The 7800-nt window shown below is 39.5% G+C and overlaps 2 pseudogenes; both read left to right on the top strand.

The window, feature by feature from the left end:
* Positions 1 to 2348: 2348 nt before the first annotated feature.
* On the top strand, positions 2349 to 2938 carry LOC143398982 (clathrin light chain A-like; annotated as a pseudogene).
* A 701-nt stretch (positions 2939 to 3639) lies between these two features.
* Positions 3640 to 7265, top strand: LOC143398972 (transcription initiation factor TFIID subunit 2 pseudogene; annotated as a pseudogene).
* The last annotated feature ends 535 nt before the right edge of the window (positions 7266 to 7800 follow it).

Genomic DNA, 7800 nt, shown 5'->3' with positions numbered 1-7800 from the left:
CTCGTCTCTTACGGGTTTCATTCAATCACTAGGAACTAAGTAACAACACTTGGCTAGCAGCCTTCAGAGCTAGACAAGGGATACACTTTCAATTCCACTGAATGTGCCCAGGGACACTGTATGTGCAACAAAGACCCACTATCTTGGTTTTAAACTCATTACACCAACCCCTAGGAGGGCACATCTGCGATCCATTGTTCCTAGATGCAGCTGGAAATGGATTCAGCTGGCCCTTAAGTGAGGCTCTTCTCTGAAGTTTCAAGAACTCTTTGAGCCAATGGGTTCACTGAATTGTTTCAAGGTCTCCTCATATCCTTTTCTGTACTCCCAGATCTGTTTAGACTGATCACCCCAACATAACTTCCTTCGTGAATTACCTTGGAAGGCAATGAAAACTCATTACCTTCTTATAACATCCTTCAGATAAACACATTACTATGTTGAATTTTTAACAGAAATCTCTGAAACCAGAGAAGTTGAGTTGCTAAAAGATTACTGAGTTAGAAAACTAGCATTAACAATGAACAAAGCTTTCTCCTAAAAACAACTGCTGAGGTAGATTCTGTTAATGTCTTCATTTTATAGGAAACTAACTTAGCTTAAAATGTCCACTATTACTCAGCCAATAAGTGGTAGAGCCAAAATTCCATTGCCAAACTTTTTTCCAAAATTTCATTTATTTAACCAGAATCCCACTGCAGAATATAACATCTAGAGCTGATTTCCTTCCCTCATTTTTTAAATATGACAAAGTATGACTACTATGCTTTATTTTTTTGTCTACCTCAGTGGTAGACCATCTGCTCAGCAAATGTAAAGCTATGGGTTCAGTTCCCAGCACCAACACACACACACACACACACACACACACACACACGCACACTTTATTTGCTTATGATTAAAACATAATAAATATTTTAAATAAGGCAAGTAAAATATAACTGAGTATCATGAATGAATAAGGATAGAGAAGGGTCACAGTAATATTGAGACAGGGAAAATACAGAATAGAATGAGTGACAAAAAGACAAACAGGTTCTAATATACTGAAACCTAGATGTGCTGAGAGGTCTTACAGGAAAAAAAAATGACCAGCAGATAGAAACGAAGCCTATCTGCAGTTTCCAACCTTATATTGAAATAAAACTTTAAGCAAGAAGGAAATAAATCCCTTTTCAAAAGCTAAGCTGTCACTAGATGCAATTTTTTCTATTTCTCAAAGAAGATTTGACTCTGCCTTGCTTCCTAGACTTCCATGTTTATTGGATTTCAAAACCCTGTGTCCCCATCTGTTCAGGCATCTTCCCACATATCTATTAAGCCTGAGCTTTTGTACTACTTCCCTTGCAAAGCATTCCTGAACTTCCCAAGGCTTGTTTAGATGTTCAAGGGTAGGGTTCCCACAATCTCATATGAGTTCTAAAGTTCTTTGTCATTAAAGTATATCCATTTTCACATAAATATCATTTCTATAGCAGAAACATAGTAGATCTATAGAGGAGCTTCATACTGGAACATTCTCCTTTGGCTGGAAAAACTACTACAATTTTGATTTTTTGTTTTTTAATTCTTGAATAATCAGAACAGAACTCTCTTTACCCCACACCTAAGAAGAAGCTGGCACATGATGGGAACTTAATAAATATGTGTTAAAAGGATAAGAAAATGATTATGTTTCACACCTTCTTCCATAGATGACCCTGCTCTATATCTCATGCTTTCATTTTAATAAATATTAATGTGGGATCAAAAATCAAGTCACTCTATATTTTATTTTATTTTTTAAATATTTATTTTTAGGTGTAGATGGACACAACACAATGCCTCTATTTTTATGTGGTTCTAAGGATCGAACCTGGGTCCCGCTGGTGCTAGGCAAGTGCTCTACTGCTGAGCCACAATCCCACTCCCTATAGTTTATTTTAAATCTAACAAATTATACACAAGAGGGGATTCCTAAGAGTACAAGCTGACTCTTAGAAACAGATTGAGTTCAGGCAAAAGAGAAATCTTTTCTGTTGAGGGAAAAGATCATGAGTTGACTTTTATTTATTTAAATTGAATTTACAACATCCCAATGGCATTCACTTATTTAGCAAACTATTGAACTACTATGTGTCAGGCTGTCAAGAAACTGAGGATAAAAGCAGATTACCCTCCCTATTGTGGGTGAGCCTCATTCAAGGAGACAAAGGCATTAGCAGAAAAAAAAAAGAAGGAATTCTGCCAGCAGACTGTCTTTGGATTTGAAATGCCACAACAACTTTTCTCTGGGTCTTAAGACTGCTGGCCTAACCTGGAGATTTTGAATTTATCAGCCTCTACAATCAAATATTGTTGAGGGAGTGATGAATGGCAAATATAATGAGGAGAATAATGGACCAACAGACAGTTATGCAGCTATTTCAGAAGTAGATCGGTTGCAATCAGAGCCTGAAAGACTCCATAAATGGAGCAAAGAGCAAATGGAACATTTGCAAGCCCTTAATGCTATTCTTTTTTTTTTTTTTTTTTTTTTTTGGTGGGGGTTACCAGGGATTGAATTCAAGGGCCACTCAACCACATCCCCAGCTGTATTTTGTATTTTATTTAGAGACAGGGTCTCATTGAGTTGCTTAGTGCCCAGCTTTTGCTGAGGCTGGCTTTGAAGGATTACAGGCATGTGTTACCATGCCTGGCTCCTTGATGCCAATTCTTGGAGGCAAGAAGCAGAGTGGAAAGAAAACATCAATAAAGGAGCTAGAAGAGTGGTATGCAAGACAGGAGGAGCACCTACAGAAAATAAAAGCAAACAATGGTGCAGCAGAAGTCTTTGTAAAGGACATTAATGAGTTGTCTCCAGGTACTGAGCAGGTGGCCCAAGTTCAGCAAGCAGGCCAAAGATGTCTCCCCCATACATTCTGTCCTTGTCTCAATTAAGCAGGCCCCTGATCACTAAAGAGCCACCTGTGAAAAAACTACATCTGCAATATCTTAATCCTACTCAGTGGAGTGTTCACAGTGATTGGATTAATTATCTTGTGTTCTTCTAAACCAAACCTTTTGTTTTTAGAGTTGACCGTTGTTTGTGACTGCACATTTCCTTCCACTGGTATTCAGAGGGGAGGTGGGAGGATGAAGAGTAAGGGAAGGAAGTTCCCAAAAGTAGCCTCAACCTGTGCTTTGTGCATCATTCTGTGAATAAATTTCTGTTTCAAACGAACAAACAAAAAAAAAGCTGGGAATATGGCAGTGAATAAGCATCTAAGAATCTGTCTAGTGGAAGGCATACAGGCCATCAAGAAGGAAATGAGAGGGGCTGGGGTTGTGGCTCAGTGGTACAGCGCTTGCCTAGCACAAGTGGGTTTGATCCTCAGCACCACATAAAATTAAAATAAAGGGCTGACGCCAGAGGTTAAAGGCGACCGGCAGCATGTCTGGCGCTCCCTTTGAGCGGTTGCAGAGAGGAGCCTCCGTGTGACAGAAGCTGGACGCAGGAGGCTGAAAGGAGCCTAGTCTATCGGTGGAGCCCGGTCTGGGTGCCCAGGGTGTCCCGGACGCGGGGCGTGACTGTCCAGGCAGGGAAGAGCTAGGCTCCCAGACTGGTAATGCCCCGCAGCCCCCGGAGAAGCCGGGAAGCCCAGCCCCACCGGCCGCTGCATGCCATCTACAGGTGCGGAGCCCTTCAGAAAGAACAGGAAGAAAGGAGACAAGGGCTTTGAAAGCCCAAGGCCGTATAAATTAACCCATCAAGTTGTCTGCATCAACAACATAAATTTCCAGAGGAAGTCTGTTGTGGACTTTGTGGAACTGACTATATTTCCTACAGTTGCAAACTTGAATAGAATCAAGTTGAACAGCAAACAGTGTAGAATCTATCGAGTAAGGATCAATGATTTAGAGGCTGCTTTTATTTATAATGATCCAACCTTAGAAGTTTGTCACAATGAATCAAAACAGAATCTCAATTATTTTTCCAATGCATATGCAGCTGCAGTTAGTGCTGTGGATCCTGATGCAGGAAATGGAGAACTTTGCATTAAGGTTCCATCAGAGCTATGGAAGCACATTGATGATGTGTGTATTTATTTGTTGCAGAGTTAAAGGTTCTGAAGATACATATTAATTTTTCTTTGGATCAGCCAAAAGGAGGTCTTCATTTTGTGGTACCCAGTGTAGAGGGGAGTATGGCAGAGAGAGGTGCTCATGTCTTCTCTTATTTTGGTTCCCATGTGTTGATTCATACTCTGAATTATGTACATGGAAATTAGAATTTACAGTAGATGCTGCTATGGTGGCTATATCCAATGGAGATTTGGTAGAGACAGTGTATACCCATGATATGAGGAAGAAGACCTTCCATTACATGCTTACCATTCCTACAGCATCAAACATCTCCTTGGCCATTGGACCTTTTGAAATACTTGTAGATCCGTATATGCATGAGCTTACTCATTTTAGTTTACCCCAACTTCTTCCATTGCTTAAACATACCACGTCATACCTTCATGAAGTTTTTGAATTTTATGAAGAAATTCTTACATGTCGATATCCATACTCGTGTTTTAAGACTGTATTCATTGATGAGGCTTATGTTGAAGTGGCTGCTTATGCTTTCATGAGCATTTTTAGCACAAATCTTCTACACAGTGCCACGATTATAGATGAGACACCTTTGACTAGAAGGTGTTTAGCCTAGTCCTTGGTCCAGCAGTTTTTTGGATGTTTCATATCCAGAATGTCTTGGTCTGATGAATGGGTGCTGAAGGGAATTTCAGGCTATATTTATAGACTTTGGATGAAAAAAACTTTTGGTGTTAATGAGTACCACCATTGGATTAAAGAGGAGTAGATAAAATAGTGGCATATGAACTAAAAACTGGGGGAGTTTTACTACATCCCATATTTAGTGGAGGAAAAGAGAAGGATAATCCAACATCCCATCTACACTTTTCCATAAAGCATCCGCATACACTCTCCTGGGAATACTACACTATGTTTCAGTGTAAAGCCCATCCTGTGATGAGATTGATTGAAAATAGAATCAGCATGAAATTTATGCTACAAGTTTTCAATAAATTGCTAAGCCTGGCTAGTATTGCTTCATCTCAGAAGTTCCAGTCACATATGTGGAGTCAGATGTTGGTTTCCACATCTGGGTTTTGAAATCCATTTCAAATGTCTCTGGCAAAGATATCCAGCCCTTAATAAAGCAGTGGATAGACCAAAGTGGAGTGGTAAAATTTTATGGAAGTTTTGCATTTAATAGAAAACGAAATGTCTTAGAGTTGGAAATAAAACAAGATTATACATCTCCTGGAACTCAGAAGTATGTGGGACCACTTAAAGTGACAGTACAGGAATTAGATGGATCCTTCAATCATACATTGCAAATTGAAGAAAACAGCCTTAAACACGATATACCTTGCCATTCCAAAAGCAGAAGGAATAAGAAGAAAAAAATCCCATTAATGAATGGAGAAGAAGTTGACATGGATCTTTCTGCAATGGATGCTGATTCCCCTTTGCTGTGGATAAGGATAGACCCAGATATGTCAGTATTGAGAAAGGTAGAATTTGAGCAAGCTGATTTTATGTGGCAATATCAACTCCGCTATGAGAGAGATGTTGTTGCACAGCAGGAGTCCATCTTGGTTTTGGAAAAATTTCCTACTCCAGCATCTTGGATTGCTCTCACTGACATATTAGAACAAGAGCAGTGTTTCTACTGAGCAAGGATATCAGCTTGCTTCTGTCTTGCAAAGATTGCAAATTCAATGGTGAGCACGTGGACAGGACCACCAGCCATGAAGTCACTCTTTACTAGAATGTTTTATTGTAAAATTTGTCCAAATATTGTGAAAACAAACAACTTCATGAGCTTTCAAAGTTATTTTCTACAAAAGACTATGCCAGTTGCAATGGCTTTATTAAGGGATGTTCATAACCTTTGTCCCAAAGAAGTCTTAACATTTATTTTAGACTTAATCAAGTACAATGACAACAGGAAAAATAAGTTTTCAGATAACTATTATCGTGCAGAAATGATTGATGCTCTGGCCAACTCTGTTACACCTGCAGTTAGTGTGAATAATGAAGTTAGAACCCTGGATAACTTAAATCCTGATGTGCGACTAATTCTTGAAGAAATCACCAGGTTTTTGAATATGGAAAAACTCCTTCCAAGTTATAGACATACTATCACTGTCAGTTGCTTGACAGCCGTATGGGTACTTCAGAAGAATGGACATGTGCCAAGTGATCCAGCTCTTTTTAAGTCTTACGCTGAATACGGTCACTTTGTAGACATCAGGATAGCAGCTTTGGAAGCAGTTGTTGATTATGCTATGAAGAGTTATGAAGAATTGCAGTGACTTCTTAATATGATTCAGAATGACCCTGTACCCTATGTGAGGCATAAGATTCTAAATATGTTGACGAAGACTCCACCATTTACAAAGAACATGGAGTCTCCATTATGCAATGAAGCCCTGGTAGATCAACTTTGGAAACTTATGAATTCTGGTACTTCACATGACTGGAGGTTGCGGTGTGGTGCTGTGGACTTGTATTTCACACTTTTTGGCCTCAGTAGACCTTCCTGTTTACCCTTACCAGAGCTTGGGTTGGTTCTTAATCTGAAGGAGAAAAAAGCTGTCTTGAATCCTACTATAATTCCAGAGGCTGTAGCAGGCAACCAAGAAGCTGCGAATAATCCAAGAAGTCATGCACAGCTAGTTGGATTTCAGAATCCTTTCTCAAATTCTCAAGATGAGGAGGAGATTCACATGGATACTGTTCATGATAGTCAGGCCTTCATCTCCCATCATCTGAACATGCTTGAAAGACCGTCAACTCCAGGACTTTCCAAATATCAACCAGCTAGCTCTCAATCTGCTTTAATGCCTCAGCATTCATCAGGTTGTGATAGCACAGCTACCACAAAACCCCCATGGAGTATGGAACTTACACGTAAGGGAACAGGTAAAGAACAATCGCCTTTGGAGATGAGTATGCATCCAGTGGCAACAGCTCCATTCTCAGTATTTACTAAGGAATCTACATCCTCCAAACACAGTGACCACCATCACCATGAGCATAAGAAAAAGAAGAAGAAGCACAAACATAAACATAAACACAAGCATAAGCATGACAGCAAAGAAAAGGACAAGGATCCTTTCATGTACTCCAGCCTTGCCAGTGGCAGGTCTGCTCGTTCTCCTCTCTTTCAGACTGAAAAAGGGACAAAGAGCCCTTTCCCTCTGTGTCCAGAAGAATGTATATAACTAAAGCTTTATCCTCTGTGGAGAATGATAAAAGGCAGGAAAGGATTTGCTTTTCTTACATAAATTCAGAATCCATTTAAGTTCTAGACATTTGATTTATATTATTTATACAATTGAGATTTAATTAGGAAGATGTGTTTTATGGTTCTGGATAAACTATTTCATCGCCTGTTTCCTACTTAAAACACGCAGACACACAGAGAAAACTTCTTTTACGAAAGCCCTCGTGTCCATTGGGCAGTCCCCATTCACATCATGATCTCTATGTGTACTGCCAAAACCAATTATGTTTGAAAGCCTTTGATGGATGTTATGGGGCAGAGTTGCGGTTTAAACAGAAGCAACTGCCAAATCTGTGGTGTAACCACTATTTCCAGTGAAATATTGTATAACGCCATTTGAAACTACTGAAAAGACAGAGGCTTTTCTATGGGAGTCTTCCCCCTTGCACTATTTTTTGTGCTAACAGTAGAAACTAAGCAATGTAATTTATGAACAAAGAATATCCTGTGTTTCCTTTTATCCTGAAATACTA

Source organism: Callospermophilus lateralis, chromosome 1 (assembly GCF_048772815.1).
Source record: "Callospermophilus lateralis isolate mCalLat2 chromosome 1, mCalLat2.hap1, whole genome shotgun sequence".
NCBI lineage: Eukaryota > Metazoa > Chordata > Mammalia > Rodentia > Sciuridae > Callospermophilus > Callospermophilus lateralis.
Note: the sequence above shows the minus strand (reverse complement) of the source record. Positions and strands in the feature narration are given on the sequence as shown.